Raw genomic sequence first — 23,073 nt, 5'->3', positions numbered from 1 at the left:
GATAGGGAAGCCTAGCATGCTGCAGTCCATGGGGTCACAAAAAGTTGGACATGACTGAGCAACTGAACACCTGACCAGGGTGAAGTCTTGGCTCTCCACTTAGCTTTTGTTGGTGTGAGTGGAGATGCTGGTCACAGTTTTTCTGTAGTGTTTGGTTGGAGTAGAGCGGTTATATCTAAAAGTTTTCTGTCTTGTTTGTCTACCCCTAACCTGGTTCTCTGCATAGGAAAAACAGGCTTCTTTTGAGATTTGTTTTGTCTGTGCCCATTTAGCATACCCATTGTTGCTTCTCAGCTCCAAGCCTGGGTTATATAACTCAAAAAGAAAATCCAGGAAACTTATGACTATATTTTCCTTGGGATGAAAGGTCTCTTAGTCAGTCAGCTTTTTCAATATAATAAATGTCTATCAAGGATGTGGAGCAACAGGAACTCTCACTAATTGTTAGTTGGAATGCAAAATGGTATAGCCACTATGGACGATTGTTTGACAGTTTCTTACTAAATATACTCTTACCATAAGATCCAGCTGTCACACTCCTTGGCATTTACCCAAATGAGATTGATACTTGTGTTCACTCAAAAACATGTACATGGATGTTTATAAAAGCTTTATTCATACTTGCCAAAACTTGAAAGCAACCAAGATATCCTTCAGTAGGTGAATGAATAAATAAACCGTGGTATATCTAGACAAGGTGATATTACTCAGTGTTAAATATATTGATACATGAGCTAACAAGCTGTGAAAAGACATGGGAAAATCTTAAATGTGTATTACTAAGTGAACGAAGCTGATCTGAAAAGGCTTACTGTATGACTCCAGCTATATGACATTCTTGAAAAGGCAAAACTATAGAGACAGTTAAAATACCTGTGGTTGTCTAGGGTTACAGGGGAGCAAGGAAGGGATGAAAAGGCAGAACACAGAGGAATTTCAGGGCAGTGAAACTGTTCTGATGATTCTCTAATGTTATAAACAGTGTAATTATGCATTTATCCAGACCCATAGAATGTACAACACCAAGAGTGAACCCTAATGTAAACTATAGACTTTGGGTGATTATATTGTATCAAAGTAGGTTTATCACTTGTAACAAATGTACCATTTTGGGGAAGAATGTAGATAATGAGGAAGATTACATATGTGTAGGGGCAAGAGGTGTATGGGAAATCTCTGTACCTTCTTATTTTTGCTGTGACTCTATACTAAAAAACAATCTTTTGTATTTTCTTTCTTTTTAAAAAATTTTATTGGATTTTAGTTGATTTACAATGTTTTGTTAGTTTCAGGTGTACAGCAAAGTGACTGTTATACATATAAAAGTCCAATGTCTTTTTAAAAGTAGCTAAACTAAGCAAACCTTCAGCAACAAAGGTGTTTGTTTTAGCTGATGAAAGAAACATGAATCCTGAAGGCAGTCATTATTTTTCACCAGCCCTTATTATTTAATAGCTTCTTCAAGCCTCAGTCTTAAACTTGGATCCTGATGAGTATGCCAATCCTGGATCTTATTGCAAGTGTCAAGATCTCTTCTGGGGATTTGTCCCTGAACTGCCAGCTCTGGACTTCAGGCCAGTTTCTATTTTGAGTGAAAGCTCCAATCTAGCAAGAGTACATTGATTGCTTTCCAGCTAATCAAAGGGAAAGCATTGGTTTGCTGTTCTGGCATCCTTGTTCAGCTAAAAATGATTATGTCTCTGGCTCCTAATGCAAAGATATATTCTTCCTTCTTTTCCTGTGATGATGGTGCAGAATATCCTTCAATTTTGTTAAGTATAAAGTTAATGTATGCCTTTGAATAGTCTTTGAGGAGTTATACAGGGTATTTTTTTTCTCCCTAGGGGAAACAGCAGAATATTACCTGCCCTCCTCTTTCTCTCAGTCATAAAATTTGTGTGATTTAAATTTACATACAGTGAAAGTTACTTACCTGAGGTTGTACGTCTTTGCACTTCAGAAATAGATTTCTTAAAGTATACTCATGTCCCTTCCAACAGAATGGAACATTTGAAACAAAAATTTAAAACTAGTCTTGGTACATGAATTTTGTATGAAATTAGGAGATTTTTTTCTTGTGATATACTTCCTTCTCTCTCTCTTTGTGTGTCTGTGATTCTTCGCTACTCTGTACTTCTTGAGAGAACCTTGAGGTTTAATAAATAAAAGTTTAAGTAGAGAGAATTCCCTGATGGTCCAGTGGTTAGGACTCTGTGCTTCCACTGCAGGGGGCCTGGGTTTGATCCCTAGTCAGGGAACTAAGAGGCCACAAAAAAAAGGGTAAGTGGAAGAGGGCACTCATGAAGTGATGGAGAGTATAGTTGATCTCTTACATGTGAATCAGTATCACAATTTTGATGACTCTCTCAGAACTGGAAGAATTGCTAGAAGCCTTTTTCCATACCACAGTAAAAAGAATTTCTTCTTTCCTCCCTGATGCTCATCACGTTAAACACTTGCCATAGCCATTGGTTTGCCATAACTGGACAGGGAAAGTAGCTCTGTGTTGTCTGTGTATTACATCCCAGGATCTGAGTGACTTGCTAGGCTGAGACCTCATGTGATCATGAGAATTTAGTTAGTAATGGCACTGTAGCATCTGTTGAATTCTCACCAAAATTATATGAAATATATATTACTTGAGAAAACCAAGGCTCAAAATGGACATGTCAGTTGTCTAAAGCCATATAGCCAACAAGTGCCAGAGCCAGGACTTGAATCTGATCTCTGTGTGTGACTCCAGAATCCATCTCTTTTTCCTGTATTCACATTGCTGTGAATTCCAGTCATGGGGAATCTATCATAGTTCTACAACTCACTGAGATAGTGATGTATCCATTTTCTACCAAGTAGTTCATTTGACAGAGAAGGCAATGGCACCCCACTCCAGTACTCTTGCCTGGAATATCCCATGGATGGAGGAGCCTGGTAGGCTGCAGTCCATGGGGTCGCTAAGAGTCGGATACGACTGAGTGACTTCCCTTTCACTTTTAACTTTCCTGCATTGGAGAAGGAAATGGCAACCCACTCCAGTGTTCTTGCCTGGAGAATCCCAGGGACGGGGGAGCCTGGTGGGCTCCCATCTATGGGGCCGCACAGAGTCGGATACGACTGAAATGACTTAGCAGCAGCAGCAGCAGCAGTTCATTTGAAAATGTTAAGACCAGTAAGGGATGAACTGAGTTCTCCACAGGAATTTGGATTCAGGCTGAAGGGTTTTTCCAAGGTGCTTTCCCACCTAAGTTTGAAGAGATACAATCAGAACTTTCAGATTTAATAGACATACTGTAAATATCAGTTCTGCCCTCCTATCCCAGCACTTACTACAGATCAGATGCTTGTAGATCAGGTGCTTGGAGCTCTCAAATGCATCATGTTATTTAATCATCATAGCTCTATTATGGGAGAAGGCAATGGCACCCCACTCCAGTACTCTTGCCTGCAAAATCCCATGGATGGAGGAGCCTGGTAGGCTGCAGTCCATGGGGTCGCTAAGAGTCGGACATGACTGAACGACTTCACTTTCACTTCTCACTTTCATGCATTGGAGGAGGAAATGGCAACCCACTCCAGTGTTCTTGCCTGGAGAATCCCAGGGATGGCGGGGCCTGGTGGGCTGCCATCTATGGGGTTGCACAGAGTCGGACACGACTGAAGCAACTTAGCAGCAGCAGCAGCAGCAGCAGCTCTATTATGAGGTATAGGGATGAACATATCCCCATATTACAGGTGAGGAGACAAAGGTACAAAGAAATGAAGTAACTGACATGTCCATTATCTCATAGTCAGGTCCATCTAACTCCATAGTATTGAAAAAATAATTTGCTCTCTATAATACCTCATTTGGTTCCTACCTACCTATCTATTTTACTTCTGTCTCTGTAACATTTTCAGAAGCTTTAAATTGAATATTTTAGTTGAGATCTTCAAGAAATCCTTGTATGACATTAAAAATCCGTAGGCTGTGCGTGCTTTCTCACTTGCCTCACCTTGTTAGTATTATCTTCAGCAGTAAGCTTGCACCTCAGTAGAGCTCAGAGCAAAAGATGTAAGTTGCTCTGAGAGGACAGTCACCCAGGCCTTAGCTGTGCCTTGACCTGGAATGCTTGCTCATCTTGACAGAATAATCTGAGTTAATCAGCTTGTGGATAGGGTGAGAGTTAAGGTTCTAGGTGTGGGTCTGTTTGCAGCTGAACTGATGGGTTTTGGCATCTTAATTAAGGGATTCAATAGCCATCTGCTGGGTGAAGACATCTTCCTTTCTCAACTGAAGCTGGGTCAGTCTCAGTCAGTGGGAAAATGTTGTCATTTGTATTCTGTATTCCTCCTGTTTCTTTGGGTTGTGCTATGTTTAATATAGCGTGCATTAGGAGATATTGAAAAAAGAGTTTTTAATTTAGTCTTTTTCTCCCAATACGTTTAAACTGTTTCCAAAGTGCCTGTGTGTGTGTGTATGTGTGTGTTAGACAAATTTCTCTGAAGAAGTTGACACCTCATTATGTGTAGGTTATTGCATTTGTGGAACAAAAATCTCCCTTAATATATATTTCCCTTGATATATCTATGTGTCATAAAAAATTAATTCACTTGATATGACCGTGTTTTCATTTTGGGACACGACTGAGGAACTGAACTGAATAGGGAAATATATTCTAGTAGATTAGTTTATAATGTTTCTAAATAATAAATCATAAACACAGTAAAAGAAAACAGCTAAAATGTACATATTTGAGAGTCAATTATATGTTGATTAACCTTATTGCTTTTGCCATAATTCTTACTATTGCCATTTTCCTTTGCTGTCAAAAAATTCATTTTTGGAACATAAAATGCATAATTATGAATGTTAATATAGCACCCTGCTGCATCTCATCTCTCTTTGTGTTATGGCACAAGTTTACTTTGGGGACACACAGATACTTTCTGTCATTATTCATAGTAACTGTTATTAGATGCTAAAGTTGAGATATTCATTATTTACCTGTCTTGTTAGAAGCTATTCTTACATCAAGACTATAGAAAAACCATGTTTATAATTCAACTAAGAAACATAGAAGCCTGTTTAAAAATTAAACACATTAACCTGTGTTACAGACCACCTGACCTGCCTCTTGAGAAACCTATGTACAGGTCAGGAAGCAACAGTTGGAACTGGACATGGAACAACAGACCGGTTCCAAATAGGAAAAGGAGTATGTAAAAGCTGTATATTGTCACTCTGCTTGTTTAACTTATATGCAGAGTACATCATGAGAAATGCTGGGCTGGAGGAAGCACAAGCTGGAATCAAGATTGCCAGGAGAAATAGCAATAACCTCAGATATGCAGATGACACCACCCTTATGGCAGAAAGTGAAAAGGAACTAAAAAGCTTCTTGATGAAAGTGAAAGTGGAGAGTGAAAAAGTTGGCTTAAAGCTCAACATTCAGAAAACGAAGATCATGACATCTGGTTCCATCACTTCATGGCAAATAGATGGGGAAACAGTGTCAGACTTTATTTTTTGGGCTCCAAAATCACTGCAGATGGTGACTGAAGCCATGAAATTAAAAGATGCTTACTCCTTGGAAGGAAACTTATGACCAACCTAGAGAGCATATTCAAAAGCAGAGACATTACTTTGCCAACAAAGATCTGTCTAGTCAAGGCTATGGTTTTTCCAGTAGTCGTGTATGGATGTGAGAGTTGGACTGTGAAGAAAGCTGAGCGCCGAAGAATTGATGCTTTTGAACTGTGGTGTGGGAGAAGACTCTTGAGAGTCCCTTGGACTGCAAGGAGATCCAGCCAGTCCATCCTAAAGGAGATCAGCCCTGGGATTTCTTTGGAAGGAATGATGTTAAAGCTGAAACTCCAGTACTTTGGCCACCTCATGTGAAGAGTTGACTCATTGGAAAAGACTCTGATGCTGGAAGGGATTGGGGGCAGGAGGAGAAGGGGACGGCAGAGGATGAGATGGCTGGATGGCATCACTGACTCGATGGACGTGAGTCTGAGTGAACTCTGGGAGTTGGTGATGGACAGGGAGGCCTGGCGTGCTGCGATTCATGGGGTCGCAAAGAGTCGGACATGACTGAGCGACTGAACTGAACTGATAGAAGATGGAGCAGTGGACTTGGGGGTTCTCATTGCAGGCTCTGAGTACACAGTAGAAATACTGGACAAGTCTTTAACCATCTTATAGTCTTATATTTATGAATAATTCAGGGAAGTGAGTCCTACCTGACAGGAATCCATAAGGATTATTAAATAATCAATATACTTACATTAGTACTTGATACTGGGTACCTAACTAGTGAATGTATACTGTTTTTAATATGACATTTGAAAGTGAAAAAGAAAGACATTTTCTAAACATTTATTCACCAAATATCTCTTTAATTACCAAGTTCTCATATTCATCGATTTAATAAGTGTTTTTGAGTTTGTGTGCTTAGCATATACAGACAGCAAGGAGATCAAACCAGTCAATCCTAAAGGAAATCAACCCTGAATATTCATTGGAAGGACTGATGCTGAAGCTCCAATACTTTGGCCTCCTGATGTGAAGAGCTGACTCTTTGGAAAAGACCCCGATGCTGGGAAAGATTGAGGGCAGGAGGAGAAGGGGGCAGCAGAGGATGAGATGGTTGGATGGCATCATTGACTCCGTGGACATGAGTTTGAGTAAACTCTGGGTGTTAGTGAAGGACAGGGAACCTGATATTCTGCAGTCCATGGGGTTGCAAAGAGTTGGACACAGCTTAGTGACTGAACAGCAATAAGCAATATGTTAAATAGTGTAGTGGGGCTCACAGCAGGAGTGTGTTCTAGCCATGAACTCTAGTGGAGGGAAAACATATATAGGTAAAACGGTTGAGAAAGGAGGTAGGTGATTGTCAAAATGAGTGATACCAGCAGCAAGTGGTTGTAAAAATTGGAAGAAGAACATTACAAGGAACTTGAACAAAAGAAGGGGAGGTTGGCTCAATTCCTAAACAGAATGTGGTAAGGCATAAAGAGAGGATGGAGAAACTAATACAATTATGTAAAGTTTAAAAATAAAATAAAATTAAATTACAAAAAAATAATAATAATAAAAAAATTAAAAAAATTTTAAAAAAAAAGAGAGAGGATGGAGAGAAATGTGTATGTAGGTTTGAGAAATATTAAGTGAGCCCACCCAGATTAAGATTTATAAAGAGGATCAGTGAGAGGTGAATTTGAACCATCTAATAGAAGGCCCAGAAAAGCAAAGTTTATCTAGTAGGCCATGAGGAGTCATTGCAAGATTGTGAATAGGTGAATAAGAATTGGTATCTGTGGGAAACCAGTAGGGAGGCCATGTGACATGATTGCTTGTATAAAGTAGTGACAGTAGGAATGGACAGGATGAGTTAATAGGGGATATATTTCAAAGCTAGGATGTGGAGACTAATTCAATATAAAAGCCAAAGAAGAGAAGGAAACAATTTACAAGGTTTGAGTTAGTCAGATCTTTAGGGATTTAAGACACAACAAAAAGATAAATTAGGAAGAGCTAGGCTTGATGTCAATGTTTTTGTTTTGTCTTTAATTTGAGGGGATTGATGGGAGATGTAAACATTCAATTGGCAATTGTAGAGTATAGGTAGAACTGCTGTGGTTTTGGGTTCAGATAAAGACCAGTGATTGTTCTAGACCCATAGAATGTTACTTGTAATCTAAACTAATCTCAGTTATACAGATATCTTCTGGTGGTCACTTCGTCTTAAAAAACATCAGCTCTCCTTAATTTTTGTCCTCTTGCAATTACCAGTCTCTTTTCCATCACAGCCAAGCTTCTTAGGCAGTTGAAAAGTATCATTACACTCATTGTCTCCATCTTCTTCCCATTTTCTCACTGCAGTCTGGCTTCTTCCACTACATGACAGTCTTCTCTATAGGACCAAGATGAATTAGTATCCTCCAGATTGAATAAAAACTCAAGGAGCATCTTTTCTTCTTTTCCAGTCAGCAATTTTTCAGTAGCAGAAGGAGTACAATGGAAGGCACATAGCCATTGCTATTTAATAGCGCTGGTGTCAAATCACATATCAGCTGGCTGACCTTCTGTAAATTAGTTAACCAAAATTTTCTCATTTGTAAGATGAGAATAATGATATTTACCTTAAGCCCTTTAAAATAGTTGCTTAATAAATAATGGCCCTATTTAACTTTTTTCTGAAAATTTCTTCTCTTTGATTATGAAATATATCTTTCTCCTAGTTTTTTCCTACTACTTATCTTCAGCTCTCTTTCCTTAATTTGTCACTTGACTATAGGTGTACCCTAGAAGATTAGTCTTCAAACTTGAATGTGCATTAGAATCCTCTGGAAGGTTTGTTAGGGAACATATTGCTCCCCTCCCCAACCCAAGTTTCTGATCCAGTCAGGGTCTAAGAAATTTTCAGGTAGTGCTGGTCTGAGGACTGAACTTTGAGAACCACTAACCTAGAGTTCTGCCTCAGACCCTCTTTCTCATTCTGTGAACCTTTTTTTGAGAGGCTTCAGATATCACTGATGACTCTCAGATTTCTGTATCCAGAGATCATACTCCTAGACACCAGATTATCATTTTCAACAGCATGTTACTATTTGCCACCAAGATGTCTCCCAAAAACATCATAATCCAACATGCCCAGGTTTATTCTGAAGTATATGTGCTAAGTTGCTTCAGTCATGTCCAACTCTTTTGCTACCCTGTGGACCACAGCCTGCCAGGCTCCTCTGTCCATGAGAGTCTCCCAGCAGCAGTACTGGAGAGGGTTGTCATGCCCTCCTCCAGTGAATCTTCCCAACCCAGGGATTGAATCTGCATCTCTTACATCTCTTGCATTGGCAGGCAGGTTCTTTACCAATAGTGCCACCTGGGAAGCTCATCTAAAGTACATATGGAAATTTAAATATAATATATATATATGATCTATAAGAGTAGTCAAGCAAAGTCTGAAAAGGAAGAGTAATAAGGGAGAAAGGGACCAGTCCTGTTGAAACATATTATAAAACTACAGTAATTAAAACAGTTTGGTACTAGCACATGAATAGACAGATCAGTGGACCATAATTGAGTCTAGTAATTGATCCAAAGGCACAGTTTAGTGTATGGTTTTTAATATATGATTTTATTAGTAAATATTGAAGGTCTTTCTAAGCACAACACAAAGGAAACCATAAAGGAGAACATTGTTAAATTTGACTACATGAAAGTTAAAATTTACAGTACCACAAAAATACATAAACAGAATCCAAAGACAAAAATCTGAGAAGGATTTGTATCTGATATGAGAAATGGCTGGTTCCCTGTATATATAAAGAGCTCTTGAGACCGAGAATCACTTAGAAAAATATCAACAAACCATTATTTTAAAAATAGGAAAAAAAAAAGAAACTAAACAACCAGTCCAGGGAAAAAGAAAAGTGGCTTATAAAATAAATAGATACTCAACAACACTCATAATTAAAGAAATATAGGTTAATTTAATCAATAATTCTCACCTTAACACCAATACAACTTTCACTAATCAGAATGGCAAAAATCAGAACATGTAATACATATTTTTTGACAAGCATGTAGAGAAATGTGTACTCTTACACCTTAATACATACCTTGCTACTCAAAGTGTGATCCTAGGACCAGCAGTATCTGCATAAACTGAGAGCTTGTTACAAATTCAGCCCTATCCCAGACCTACTAAATCAGAATCTGCATTTTAATGAGTTCCCAAAGTGATTTGTTTGCACATGAAAGTTTGAAAAGCACTGCTCTAAAATATTGTTGGTGGAAAAGCAAATTAACATAACTTCTTTGGATTTCGGGAGACTTTATCACAATTAAACATTCACATGCTCTGAACCAGAGCTCCACTTACAGGAATTTATCTAACAGATATAATCATATATGTGTGTGTGAAGAGTTGTTCAAAAATATTCATTGCGACATTAAAAAAATTAGAAACAAACTTAATATTCATTAATTGAGTAATGGTTAAATAAAGTATGAAAATTCACACAAGTACAATAGTAAGTGGTTATTAAAAATTTGTGAAAAACTACATGCAGATACAAAATTATCTCCTACATATATTGTTAAACACAAACAGCAAGATCTTGAACAGTACTCTAGTATGCTTTTTTGTGTGTCCTGTTATTGTAATAGCTATTTTACAGATAATGTAAGTGAGGCAGAGATGTTGAATAACTAGTCCAAGGGCACACTGTAGCAGTGGCAGATTCAAATCTAGACAGTCTCATTCCAGAGCTTATGTTCTTAAAACTATGTCATACTATGCCTAGGGATAAACAAGAAACTGTTAATGATGGTTTCTCCCAGAGTATGGGGAACTCATTTTTCATCGTATATGCCTTTGTACTGTTTGAGTGGTTTACCTTTCACAAATATTGCTTTTAGTTCAGTTCAGTTGCTCAATTGTGTCCAACTCTTTGTGACCCCATGGACTGCAGCACGCAAGGCTTCCCTGTCCAACACCAGTTCCCAGAGCTTGCTCAAACTCATGTCCATCTAGTCAGTGGTGCGTTCCAACCATTTCATCCTCTATCATCCCCTTCGCCTCCTAACTTCAATCTTTCCCAGCATCAGGGTCTATTCCAATGGGTCAGTCCTTCACATCAGGTGGCCAAAGTATTGGAGCTTCAGCTTCAAATTCAATCCTTCCAATGAATATTCAGAACTGATTTCCTTTAGGATTGACTGGTTTGATCTCCTTGCTGTCCAAGGGATTCTGAAGAGTCTTCTCCAACACCACAGTTCAAAAGCATCCATTCTTCGGCACTCAGCTTTCTTTATGGTTCCACTCTCACATCCATATATGACTACTGAAAAACCATAGTTTTCACTGGATGTACTTTTGTCAGCAAAGTAATGTCTCTGCTTTTTAATATGCTGTCTAGGTTTGTCAGAGCTTTTCTTCCAAGGAGCAAGCATCTTTTAATTTCATGGCTGCAGTCACCATCTGCAGTGCTTTTGGAGCCCAAGAAAATAAAGTCTGTCACTGTTTCCATTGTTTCCCCATCTATTTCCATGAAGTGAAGGGACTGGATGCCATGATCTTGGTTTTTTGAATGTTGAGTTTTAAGCTAGCTTTTTCACTCTCCTCTTTCACTTTCATCAAGAGACTTTTTAGTTCCTCTTCACTTTCTTCCATAAGGGTGGTGTCATCTGCATATTTGAGGTTATTGATATTTCTCCCAGTAATCTTGATTCCAGCTAGTGCTTCATCCAATCCAGCATTTCTCATGATGTACTCTGCATAAAAGTTAAATAAATAAGGTGACAATATACAGCCTTGACATACTCCTTTCCCAGTTTGGAACCATTCTGTTATTCTATGTCCAGTTCTAACTGTTGCTTCTTGACCTGCATACAGATGTCTCGGGAGGCAGGTAAGGTGGTCTGGTATTCCCATCTCTTGAAGAATTTTCTGCAGTTTGTTGTGATCTACACAGTCAAAGGCTTTAGCGTACTCAATCAAGCAGAAGTAGATGTTTTTCTGAAATTCTCTTGCATTTTCTCTGATCCAGCAGATGTTGGCAGTTTGATCTCTGGTTCCTCTGCCTTATCTAAATCCAGCTTGCACATCTGGAAGTTCTCAGTTCACGTACTGTTGAACCCTAGCTTGGCGAATTTTCAGCATTACTTTGCTGACACGTGAGATGAGTGCAGTTGTGTGGTAGTTTAAACATTCTTTGGCATTGCCTTTATTTGGGATTAGAATGAAAACTGAACTTTTCCAGTCCTGTGGCCACTGCTGAGTTTTCCAAATTTGCTGGCATGTTGAAAGCAGCACTTTCACAACATCATCTTTTAGGATTTTAAATAGCTCAGCTGGAATTCCATCACCTCCACTACCTTTGTTTGTGGTGATGCTTCCTAAGGCCCACTTGACTTCACATGCCAGGAAGTCTGGCTCTAGGTGAGTGATCACACCATCCTGGTTACCTGTGTCATGAAGATCTTTTTTTGTATAGCTCTTCTGTGTACTCTAGCCACCTCTTCTTAATATCTTCTGCTTCTGTTAGGTCCATACCGTTTCTGTTCTATATTGAGCCCATCTTTGCATGAAATGTTCCCTTGGTATCTCTAATTTTCTTGAAGAGATGTATAGTCTTTCCCATTCTATTGTTCTCCTCTATTTCTTTGCATTGATCACTTAGGAAGACATTCTTATCTCTCTTTGCTATTCTTTGGAACTCTACATTCAGATGGATATATCTTTCGTTTTCTCCCTTAGCTTTCATTTCTCTTCTTTTCTCAGCTATTTGTAAGGCTTCCCCAGACAACCATTTTGCCCTTTTCCATTTCTTCTTCTTGGGGATGATTTTGATCCCTCCCTCCTGTACAATATTATGAACCTCCGACCATAGTTCCTCAGGTACTCTATCTTTAAAAATATAAAAACTTAAAACTCAACTTGTCCAAAACTGGACTAATTTCCCTCCCTACTCTTCTTGGTGACAGACTCAGTCATTTGCTGAAGTGAGATATCTGTACACACTCTGGACCCCTTCCTTTATCTCTCACATTTGTCCAACTGGGAACCAAGATTTATTGGTTTTACCTCCTATACCATTCTCAGACAAGACTCAAATCTGCCTTACCACTCTATCCCTGAATCATGGATCATGTTGGACTATAACATTCATTTCCTAACTGGTCCACCTGCTTCTTTCTCCCTAAAAAAAAAATGCTAGCAGATGCATCTTTCAAAAATACAAATCTGACCCTGACATTATCATGCTTAGAGTTTTTCACTTGGCTCCTCAGTGCCTGTGGGGAAAGTCAAAATTCATTAGCATGGCAACCTGGATCTTCTATGTTTTGTTCAGCCTGCCTCTCTAGATTTACCTCCTACCACCCCTCCTCACACACTCTACCTTCAGAACAGTATGTTTTTCTCAAATTTCCTTGATTTTTACAAGCTACTCTTATAGAAGTACTTTTCATCTTGGTCAATTCCTACCCTTTCTTCAGGACCAGACCTCATGTTTGACCTCCTTTATGTAAGTTTCTCTGGTTTCAGGCTCTTGTTGTTGTTTAATCACTAAGTTATGTTCAACTCTTTGCGACTCTGTTGACTGTAGCCCACCAGGTTTCTCTGTCCATGGGATTTCCCAGGCAAGAATACTGGAGTAGGTTGGCATTTCCTTCTCCAGGGGATCTTCCCAACTCAGGGATCCAACCTGTGTCTCCTGCATTGGCAGGTGGATTCTTTACCATTGAGCCACCAGGAAGACCCTGCAGGCTATTAGATATTATGTATTCTGTGCTAGGCAGGTCAGGATACCCAAAAGTCCCATGACCTCTCAGTTTCCCATAGGAAAGAGCTGCTTCTCTAGCTCTTCCCCTCAACTAGTTCAGTCTTCTCCCCATGTTTCCCATAGGCCCCAGAACTCTTCTGGTTCACCTAGGACATCTGGGAGACTTTCCCTTTTAGTCTCAATTTTAGATTCATCATGCCCCCTCTTCCGATCCTTCTGTCTTTAGGCAAGGGAGATTAGAATAGTGGTTAAGAATATGGACTCTGGAGCCAGGCTGCCTGAGTTTGAATACCATCTCTGTGACTTTGTAGATCTGTGATCTTGGGCAAGTTACTGTATCTCTCCAGGCCTCTAATTTTCCTCTCTGAATAATGGACATGACAATAGTAGCACCTGCTTTGTAGGATAGTTACGAGTATTAAGTGTTTTAATATTTGTAATACATAATAAACACTGTAAGTGCTTTTGAGATAAAAAAGCCTAAAATGTGAGGTGAAAGAATCTTCTCAGATTGACATAGAAGGCAAGCCTTTTTCCCTCCTGGAGCTGTTTTCTACTAAAGATAGCTCGTTAGTATTAGGAACAAGTATATATGAGTCAGCAAGAACCCCCATCCCTTTTCAAGTCTCCTGTACTTCTGGCTTGTTTCCCCAAATGGATGACAGATTGAAAGCTTCTTGAGGGCAAGGATCATAGTGCAGACTTTTTAGATTCCTTGTGTGTGTGTGCTAAATTACTTCAGTCATGTCTGACTTTTTGTGACACTATGGACTGTAGCCTGCCAGGCTTTTCTGTCCATGGGATTCTCCAGGCAAGTGTACTGAAGTGGGTTGCAATGCCCTCCTTTAGGGGATCTTCCAAACCCAGGGATCGAACCCACATCTCTTATGTCTCCTGCATTGGCAGGTGGGTTCTTTACCACTAGTACCACCTGTGAAGCCCTTTAGACTCCTGAAGATCCCCTGGAGGAGGGCATAGCAACCCCCTCCAGTGTTCTTGCCTGGAGAATCCCATGGACAGAGGAGCCTGGTGGGCTATGGTCCATAGAGTCACAAAGAGTCGGACACAACTGAAGTAACTTCGCATGCACACATGCACAAACAAATAATAGACACAGGATTTATTTCCATCACTCTTACAATTAAACCCCAAATCCTTACAATAACCCATTCACCTGGCCCCTGGCTCCTTCCCCAACCTTATTTCCTACCTCTCTTTGTCTTGTTTATTCTGCTCCAACCACACAGGCTTTCATGCTGTTTTTGGACCATGACAAGCTGATCCTGTCTCAGGACCACTGCTCTGGCTGATGCCTCTGCCTAGAACATTTTCCCTCAGTATTTTCTTGGCTCCTTCCGTGACTTTGTTTATTAATACTTTTGTTGTTCAAGTATCACCTCCTAACAGAAGCCTTCCCTGACCACACACTCTAAAATAGAATTGGCCTTCACATAGATAGACCTGCCAGTTTATCCCTTACCCTGCTTTCTCTATCTTCATAGCACTTATCACTACCTGTCATATTCTATATTTATAGAGTTGAGTTCCATGGAGACTATTTTGTGTGTTTTATTGATTGGTTTGTCCCCAGCATCTTGAATGGTGCTGTCTTGGCTCTCAATAACTAACGAATGAATCGATGAATAAATAAATGAATGAATTCAATGCAAGTGCCTTATAGAAGGGGAAATACAACCAATTCTGTTCACTCCTAGCGTCTTGAAAATTTTATAATTCTCAGTCCATGGTTTTGTCTTTCTGCTTCAGCATTTTCAAATTAAATCCATATCTATGTATGAGTTTCGTTTCAATTTGACGAAAATCACCTTGACAAAAGTTAAAATCCAATATATGTCAAGTCCAGTTTTCCAAAGAGTAACTGATTTGTTTGTTCTCCATCTCATGGCGGGGAGGAATATACATGACTTTGTGTGTATGTGTGTGTATGTGAGAGAGAGAAAGAATGAACAGTTACCTGCAGTGAGGAAATTGGGTGTCCAGGTTCCCCAGAAGGAAAATAATTTTGTTTCAATTGCTGTATATTTTTTCTCAGTTGTTGCTTCCAAATCCATTAAAAAAAAAACCCAACCGAAATACAAAGAGATGAAAAGCCTGATGAACTAGAGGTTTGTAAACGTAAATACATCAGATCAGGGAATTTCCCAGGGGCTCATGCAGAGCACTGTAAAACCATATGAAAGCTTTATGAAGAGAAACTTCAGCAGAGGAGATAGATATATGGCAGCTGCTTGCCAGCTCATGTCTCCACTCAACAATGGAAGTTGCGATGTGGGAACTGCCCTTTTGGTTCTGGGATGTGCCTCACCATGAAGTAGAATGTTCCTGCCCCTGGAGCCCGAATTCTGTTCAAGCAGATACCCTCTATTGTATACATAGCCACTAGCTATGTGTACAACTGCCGCTGGCAGTTGAAGGGAGGTTCCCAGACTGCCTTGGAAGACAAGACCCCAACATAAGTAAAAGCAACAGCAGCCAGTATTTTGAAGAAGCCATTTGAAAATCTGTTTAAAATGTATGGTAGCATTTTTTTTTAGAGTGATGGGTCTCAAACTTGAGCACGAATCAGAATCACTTGGAGGGCTTGCTAAAATTCAAATGGCTGGGCTCCACTCTCAGAGTTTCTAACTCAAAAAGTTTGGAGTAGGGCCCCAGAATTTTATTTCCTTCAATTTCCCAGGTGATGCTGATGCTTCTATATGTGACAAACTTTGAAAACTATTGTTTAGGAAAAAACAGAAATTTTGAAGCAAATAATTTGGATTCAAGCCTTGTATGATTTTACCTCTGAACCTGACATGGAGGTTCTTCTTTTCTAACATGGAGTTTATAAGGTTCTTGTAAGAATTAAATGGACTGGTGTCCATGAAAGTTCTTTGGGAACTATAAATATTAGCAGTTATGGCTTCACAAATAGTACTTGCTGCCACCCCCATCATCTTTTCCTGTGCTTTGTCACCTCTCTACCCGACTTTGTCCTATCAAGTTCATCAGGCATCTAGAAAGAAACCAAAGTCAAGAAGGTCCTAAGTAGTAAAATGATTTTAACCCAATGAGTATGGCCATGATGCTGACTTTGACTTGATCTCCTTTTCCTTCTAACTGGCCTCTTCTCAACTTGCTCCTGTTCTTCCAGCTCTGGCCACATCTCACAGCAGAGAACAGCAACTAGTGCTGATATTGGGGTAAAAAAATGTCAGGTAGAATTTTTTTTCTTTTACTTAATAGAATAAGCAGAGGAATCTACTTCCAAACAGGAAAGTATTTGTTGGGGAAACCATCTTGCTAGGTTGGTGGGCTCTGAGCTGATTTCCCTAAGGGCAAAATCCAGATGTTTAAAAGAGTTAAGTGGGATCATAAGTATAATTGCAGATTCCTAACTTAAGAATGTGTCAGACAGCTGTATTAGACAGTTGCCAGGGTAAATGATATGTCTGTATATGAGGGAGTCCTTTTTCTTTGGAAACCTTTTCTCATTTAAAAGTAATACACATGTTATGTACACAATTTTGAAATTTTCTAAAATTATAAAGAATGAAAATATCCCTTAATTCTGACACACAGAGATACTTAATGGTAAGATATTAGTAATTTTCATCTAGCCTTTTAAAAATTTTTATTTATTTGGCTGTGATGGATCTTCACTGTAGCATGTGAACTGCTGATGGTGGCATGAGGGATCTAGTTCCCCTACCAGGGATCAAAACCAGGCCCTGTGCATTGGGAGCTCGGAATCTTAGCACTGGACCACCAGGGACATGCCCATACAGGCTTTTAATATGTGTATGCTTGTACATGAATATATGCATATGGATATTTGTTTTTTGAGTTGGGCTGATACAACATACAGGTTTGCATACTGTTTTTCCTCTTTTGTAATAGCAGACTATGGGCTTCCCTGGTGGCTTAGCAGTATGGAATCTGCCTGCCTTAATTTCTCTTTCTGTTTTTCAATTGTTAGTGTATAGGAATGCAAGGGATATCTGTGTACTAATTTTATATCCAACAACCTTACTATATTCATTAAATCAGTTCAGTTACTCAGTTGTGTCTGACTCTCTGCAACCCCATGGACTGCAGCATGCCAGGCCTCACTGTCCATCACCAACTCCCAGAACTTGCTCAAACTCATGTCCATTGAGTCAGTGATGCCATCCAACCATCTCATCCTCTGTTGTCCCCTTCTCCTTCTGCCTTCAGTCTTTCCCAGAATCAGGGTCTTTTCCAATCAATCAGTGCTTCACATTAGGTGGCCAAAGTATTGGAGCTTCAGCTTCAATATCAGTCCTTCCAATAAATATTCAGGACTGATTTCCTTTAGGATTGACTGCAGTCCAAGGGACTCTCCAGAGTCTTTTCCAACACCACAGTTCAAAAGCATCAATTCTTTGGTGCTCAGCTTTCTTTATGGTCCAACTTTCACATCCATATGTGATTACTGGAAAAACCATAGCTTTGACTAGACGGACCTTTGTCAGCAAAGTAATTTCTCTGCTTTTTAATATGCGTCTAAGTTTATCAGAGCTTTTCTTCCAAGGAGCAAGTATCTTTTAATTTCAAGGCTGCAGTCACCATCTGCAGTGCTTTTGGAGCCCAAGAAAATAAAGTCTGTCACTGTTTCCATTGTTTCCAAATCTATTTCCCATGAAGTGATGGGACCAGATGCCATGATCTTGGTTTTTTGAATGTTGAGTTTTAAGCTAGCTTTTTCACTCTCCTCTTTCACTTTCATCAAGAGGCTCTTCAGTTCCTCTTCACTTTCTTCCATAAGGGTGGTATCATCTGCGTATCTAAGGTTATTTATATTTCTCCCAGTAATCTTGATTCCAGCTTGTGCTTCATTCAATACAGCATTTGGCATGAGGTACTCTACATATAAGTTAAATAAGCAAGGTGACAATATACAGCCTTGACATACTCCTTTCTTGATTTGGAACCAGTCTCTTGTTCCATGTCGGTTCTAACTGTTGCTTCTTGACCTGCATACAGATTTCTCAGGAAGCATATAAGGTGATCTGGTATTCTCATCTCTTTAAGAATTTTTCAGTTTGTTGTGATCCACACAGTCCAAGGCTTTGGCGTGGTCAGTAAAGCAGAAATAGATGTTTTTCTGGAACTCTCTTGCTTTTTCAATGATCCAGCAAATGTTGGCAATTTGATCTCTGGTTCCTCTGCCTTTTTTAAATCCAGCCTGAGCATCTGGAATTTCTTTATTCACATACTGTTGAAGCCTGGTTTGGAGAATTTTCAGCATTACTTTGCTAGTATGTGAGATGAATATGATTGTGTAGTAGTTTGAACATTCTTTGGCATTGCCTTTCTTTGGGATTGGAATGAAAACTGACATTTTTTCAGTCCTGTGGCCACTGCTGAGTTTTCCAAATTTGCTGGCATATTGAGTGCAGCACTTTCACAGCTTCATCTTTTAGGATTTGAAATATTTCAGCTGGAATTCTGTCACCTCCACTAGCTTTGTTCATAGTAATGCTTCCTAAGGTGCACTTGACTTCGCTCTCCAGGATATCTGGCTCTAGGTGAATGATCACATCATCTCGGTTATCTAGGTCATTAAAATCATCTTTGTATAATTCTTCTGTGTGTTCTAGCCACCTTTTCTTAATTTCTTCTGCCTCTGTTAGAGCCGTACTCTTTCTGTCCTCTTGTTAGAGCCGTACTCTTTCTGTCCTTTATTGTGCCCATCTTTGCATGAAATGTTCCCTTGGTATCTCTAATTTTCTTGAAGAGATCTCTAGTCTTTCCCATCCTATTGTTTTCCTCTATTTCTTTGCATTGATCACTGAGGAAGGCTTTCTCATCCCTCCTTGGTATCCTTTGGAACTCTACATTCATTGATTAGCTCTAATAATTTTCTGGTGTTATCTTTAGGGTTTCCTATGTAGAGGACCATGTCATCTGCAAACAGTGAGAGTTTTACTTCTTCTTTTCCAATCTAGATTCCCTTTATTTCTTTTTCTTCTCTGATTCCTGTGGCTAGGACTTCCAAAACTATGTTCAATAGTAGCAGTGAGAGTGGGCACACTTGTCTTGTTCCTGATTTTATAGGAAATGCTTTCAGTTTTTCACCACTGTGGATAATGTTTGCTGTGGGTTTGTCGTTTATAGCTTTTATTATGTTGAAGTATGTTCCTTCTATGCCTGCTTCCTGGAGAGTTTTTATCATAAATGGGTATTGAATTTTGTCAAAGGTTGTCTGCATCTATTGAGAATATCATATGTTTTCAATCTTTCAGTTTATTAATATGGTTATCACACTGATTGATTTTTGAATATTGAAGAATCCTTGCATCCCTGGAATAAAGCCCACTTAGTCATGATGTAAAATCTTTTAAATATGTTGTTGGATTCTGTTTGCTATAATTTTGTTGAGGATTTTTGCATCCATGTTCATCAGTGATACTGGCCTGTTGTTTTCTCTTTTTGTGCCATCTTTGTCTGGTTTTGGTATGAGGGTGATGGTGGACTTATAGAATGAGTTTGGGAGTTTGCCTTCCTCTGCACTTTTCTGTAAGAGTTTGAGTAGGATAGGTGTGGCTCTTCTCTAAATTTTTGGAAGAATCCACCTCTGAAGCCATCTTGTCCTGGGGAAACAATCCCATTCACCATTGCAATGAAAAGAATAAAATACTTAGGAATAAATTTACCTAAAGAAACAAAGGAACCATAGATATAAAACTATAAAACACTGATGAAAGAAATCAAAGATGACACAAATAGATGGAGAAATATACCATGTTCATGGATTGGAAAAATCAATATAGTGAAAATGAGTATACTACACAAAAATAAACTCAAAATGGATTAAAGATCTAAATGTAAGGCCAGAAACTATAAAACTCTTAGAAGAAAACATAGGCAGAACACTCTCTGACATAAATCACAGCAAGATCCTCTATGACCCACTTCCCAGAGTAAAAGAAATAAAAATAAACAAATGGTACCTAATTAAACTTAAAAACTTTTGCACGATGAAGAAAGCTATAAGCAAGGTGAAAAGGCAGCCTTCAGAATGGGAGAAAACAATAGCAAACAAAATAATTGACAAAGAATTAATCTCCAAAATACACAAGCAACTCATGCAGCTCAATACCAGAAAAACAACCAACCCAATCAAAAAGTGGGCAAAAGAACTAAACAGACATTTCTCCTAAGAAGACATACAGATGGCTAATAAACACATGAAAAGATGCTCAACATCACTCATTATTAGAGAAATGTAAATCAAAACCACAATGAGGTATCATTTCACGCAGGTCAGAATGGCCACCATCAAAAAGTCTACAAACAATAAATACTGGAGAGGGTTTGGAGAAAAGGGAACCTTCTTACACTGTTGGTGGGAATGCATACTGGTGCAGCCACTATGGAGAACCGTGTGGAGATTCCTTTAAAAAAAAAACTGGAAATAGAACTGCCATATGACCCAGCAGTCCCGCTGCTGGGCATACACAGTGAGTAAACCAGAATTGAAAGAGATACATGTACCCCAATGTTCATTGAAGCACTGCTTACAATAGCTAGGACATGAAAGCAACCTAGATGTCCATCAGCAGATTAATGGATAAGGAAGTTGTGGTACATATACACAATGGAATGTTACTCAGCTAGGAAAAGGAACACATCTGAGTCAGTTCTAATGATTTGGATGAAACTGGAACCTATTATACAGATTGAAGTAAGTCAGAAAGAGAAACACCAATACTGTATATTAACATATATATATAGAATTTAGAAAAACGGTAATGATAACCCTATATGCAAGGCAGCAAAAGAGACACAGATGTAAAGAACAGACTTTTTGACTCTGTGGGAGAAGGTGTGGGTGTGATGATTTGAGAGAATAGCATTTTAACATGTATATAACCATATGTAAAATAGATGACCAGTGCAAGTTTGATGCATGAAGCAGGGCACTCAGAGCCGGTGCTCTGGGACAACCCAGAGGGATGGAGTGGGGAGGGAGGTGGTGGTGGGGGTGATGTTTCAGGATGGAGGGGCACATGTGCACCTGTGGCTGATTCATGTTGATATATGGCAAAAACCATCCCAATATTGTAAAGTAATTATCCTCCAATTAAAATAAATTAACTTAAAAAAAGATATGCATCAATAGGAACAGACATGGAGACAGAGATAGAGATGGAGTTAGAGACACTGATATAGAGAAATAGAAACAGAGATATGCAATATACAGAAGTCCTCAAAATAACTTTTGTTTTGTACATGAATAAAGACATTCTAAAAGAATGGCTGGAATATGGTTGGCAGCCTATAAATATTTATTGAATGAATAAATAATGTCTTATTTATGTAAGAAAATTTAGGGAAACAGAAGCGCATTTAAATATTTCACTTTCTATAGTTCTATTCTGGGTAAGTGTTTGAAATTAAAAGTTCAATCATATACTCAAAGGGGTATAAAAACGTTTCTCAAATTAACAAAGAAGAAAAGAATCTGGCTGCAATGCAGGAGATGCAGGTTCTATACCTGGATTGGGAAGATCCTCTGGAGAAGGAAATGGCAACCCATTCCAATATTCTTGCCTTGAGAATCCCATGGACAGAGGAGCCTGGTGGGCTACAGTTGATGGGGTCACAAAGAGTCAGACACGACTGAGCAACTAAAGAACAACACAACTATGGTAGACTATTGTTCCTTCATGTAGATACACAGTACTTCACCTAACTTCCAAAATTTTGAACAGTTCAGTTCAGTTCAGTCGCTCAGTCGTGTCCGACTCTTTGTGACCCCATGAATCGCAGCATGCTAGGCCTCCCTGTTCATCACCAACTCCTGGAGTTCACTCAGACTCACATCCATCGAGTCAGTGATGCCATCCAGCCATCTCATCCTCTGTCGTCCCCTTCTCCTCCTGCCCCCAATGCCTCCCAGCATCAGAGTCTTTTCCAATGAGTCAACTCTTCGCATGAGGTGGCCAAAGTACTGGAGTTTCAGCTTTAGCATCATTACTTCCAAAGAACACCCAGGGCTGATCTCCTTCAGAATGGACTGGTTGGATCTCCTTGCAGTCCAAGGGACTCTCAAGAGTCTTCTCCAACACCACAGTTCAAAAGCATCAATTCTTCGGCGCTCAGCTTTCTTCACAGTCCAACTCTCACATCCATACATGACTACTGGAAAAACCATAGCCTTGACTAGACGGAACTTTGTTGGAAAAATAATGTCTCTGCTTTTCAATATGCTGTCTAGGTTGGTCATAACTTTCCTTCCAAGGAGTAAGTGTCTTTTAATTTCATGGCTGCAGTCACCATCTGCAGTGAGTTTGGAGCCCCCCAAAATAAAGTCTGACACTGTTTCCACTGTTTCCCCATCTATTTGCCATGAAGTGATGGGACCAGATGTCATGATCTTAGTTTTCTGAATGTTGAGCTTTAAGTCAACTTTTTCACTCTCCTCTTTCAGTTTCATCAAGAGGCTTTTTAGTTCCTCTTCACTTTCTGCCATAAGGGTGGTGTCATCTGCATATCTTGGAGAAGGCAATGGCACCCCACTCCAGCACTCTTGCCTGGAAAATCCCATGGATGGAGGAGCCTGGTGGGCTGCAGTCCATGGGGTTGCTAAGAGTCAGACACGACTGAGCGACTTCACTTTCACTTTTTCACTTTCATGCGTTGGAGAAGGAAATGGCAACCCACTCCAGTGTTCTTGCATGGAGAATCCCAGGGGCAGGAGAGCCTGGTGGGCTGCCGTCTATGGGGTCACACAGGGTCGGACACGACTGAAGTGACTTAGCAGCAGCAGCA

The 23,073-nt window shown here is 39.5% G+C and overlaps 1 protein-coding gene and 1 non-coding gene across 4 annotated transcripts in view; both read left to right on the top strand.

The window, feature by feature from the left end:
* The window catches only part of SHROOM4 (shroom family member 4), a 264,232-nt gene that overhangs the window by 176,119 nt on the left and 65,040 nt on the right, over positions 1 to 23,073 (top strand). The window lies entirely within an intron of this gene.
* On the top strand, positions 2,186 to 2,258 carry TRNAG-UCC (transfer RNA glycine (anticodon UCC)). Its single transcript has one exon. It is a non-coding gene; the product is annotated as a tRNA-Gly (tRNA).

Source organism: Bos indicus, chromosome X, assembly GCF_029378745.1.
Source record: "Bos indicus isolate NIAB-ARS_2022 breed Sahiwal x Tharparkar chromosome X, NIAB-ARS_B.indTharparkar_mat_pri_1.0, whole genome shotgun sequence".
Lineage (NCBI taxonomy): Eukaryota > Metazoa > Chordata > Mammalia > Artiodactyla > Bovidae > Bos > Bos indicus.
The sequence above is the reverse complement of the archived record's forward strand: the minus strand, read 5'-3'. Positions and strand labels throughout refer to the sequence as shown.